Raw genomic sequence first — 2,256 nt, forward strand, 5'->3', positions numbered from 1 at the left:
GGCAGGGGTTAATCCATCCAGGCACCTCAATTCCTGCAGGGCTGGCACGGGTTAATCCATCGAGGTTCCCCATTCCCGCTCCCAGCTGCTCCCCACCTTTCCCAGCTGCTCCACAGAGGTTTGGGATCGCCGGAGCCAAGTCCCGGCTCTGCCCTATCCCAGCCTGTCCCCATCGCTCCATGGATGGGGACCCCAGAACCGCTGGGGTCACCCCCAAACCCCGGGATCCTCCAGCTGGGAATAGCTGGAATCTGTCCCTGTGGGATCAGCAGGCCCCAACATCCACTCCGATCCCATCCCTGTATCCCATCCCTGTATCCATCCCTGTATCCCATCCCTGTATCCCATCCCATCCCTGTGTCCCATCCCTGTATCCCATCCCTGTATCCATCCCTGTATCCCATCCCTGTATCCCATCCCTGTATCCCATCCCATCCCTGTGTCCTATCCCTGTATCCCATCCCTGTATCCCATCCCTGTATCCCATCCCTGTGTCCCATCCCTGTATCCATCCCTGTATCCCATCCCTGTATCCCATCCCATCCCATCCCATCCCATCCCATCCCATCCCATCCCATCCCATCCCATCCCATCCCATCCCATCCCATCCCATCCCATCCCTGTATCCATCCCTGTATCCCATCCCTGTATCCCATCCCTGTATCCCATCCCTGTATCCCATCCCTGTATCCCATCCCTGTATCCCATCCCATCCCATCCCATCCCATCCCATCCCATCCCATCCCATCCCATCCCATCCCATCCCATCCCATCCCATTCCCGGCTGGAATTCCGAGCTCCAGGCCGGCAGAGCAGCAGGGGGATGAGGGGAGGGGTCGCGCCGGGGGCTGGGGGGCGCAGGTGGCCGAGCAGGACGCGGGGCGGTGGCGCTGGGGGCGGTGGCTCTGGAGCGGGGGGTCCAAAGGTGACAGCCAGCCCGAGGGAGGGAGCGGCCGGGTCACCTTTGTCACCAGCCGGACGCAGGTGACAAAGTTTGACCCCGCTGCCCCTCGGTGCTCGCAGGGATGGCGGGGAGGGGGCGGCGTTGGCGCTGGGGGAGGGTCGGTGACACCAGGCTGTCACCTCCGCGCTGTCACCACCCTGCTGCCGCCCTGCCAGCGCGCTGTCACCGCCGTGCCACCCTGCTGCGACACTGCCACCACCCTGCCCGCCGTGCTGCCCTTGGACAGGGGATGGAGTGGGGACAGGGATGGGGACAGCGATGGGGACAGGGATGGGGACAGGGATGGAGAGAGAAGAGGGGACAGGGACGGGGACAGGGATGGGGACAGGGATGGGGACAGGGATGGGGACAGGGATGGGGACAGGGATGAGAAAGGGAGACAGGGATGAGGAGAGGAAAGAGAGGACAGGGATGGGACAGGGATGGGGACAGGGATGGAGAGAGAAGAGGGGACAGGAATAGGGACAGGGATGGGAAGAGGGATGGGGACAGAGATGGGGAGAGAAGAGGGGACAGGGATGGGGACACGGACAGGGAGAAGAACAGTGACAGGGATGGGGACAGGGAGGGGACTGGAGATGGGAATGTGGATGGTGCTGGTGATGGAAATGGGGATGGGGACAAGAACAGTGACAGGGATGGGGACAGGACTGGGGGACACAGACAGGGACAAGAATAGTGACAGGGATGGGGACAGGACTGGGGGACACAGACAGGGACAAGAACAGTGACAGGGATGGGGACAGGATTGGGGGACACAGACAGGGACAAGAATAGTGACAGGGATGGGGACAGGACTGGGGGACACAGACAGGGACAAAAACAGTGACAGGGATGGGGACAGGATTGGGGGACACAGACAGGGACAAGAACAGTGACAGGGATGGGGACAGGATTGAGGGACACAGACAGGGACAAGAACAGTGACAGGGATGGGGACAGGCCAGTATCCCGCTCTGGCAGAGATGGGGACATTAAAACCCCAAATCCCCCCATTCCCGGGAAGCTCCAGCTCCGTATCCCAAAATCCATCCCTGCGCCGTGTCCGGTGGCCAGGTGGCCGCAGAGTGACCTCTAATGGCAGCAGGGACACGGCCAGAGGGGACACGGCCCAGCTGCCACCAGCAGGAGGAGTCCCCAGCCCCAGGTCCCCTCATCCCAGGCACCGAGGGGACACGGGTGGCTTGGGGACACCAGGATGGAAAAGGGACAGGAGCACGGTGGTGACAAACACGATGTCCCCAGGTTTGATTTTATTATTTTCCCGGGATTTTCCCAGCCCGGAGCTGTCA

Source organism: Catharus ustulatus, chromosome 5 (assembly GCF_009819885.2).
Source record: "Catharus ustulatus isolate bCatUst1 chromosome 5, bCatUst1.pri.v2, whole genome shotgun sequence".
Classification (NCBI taxonomy): Eukaryota; Metazoa; Chordata; class Aves; order Passeriformes; family Turdidae; genus Catharus; species Catharus ustulatus.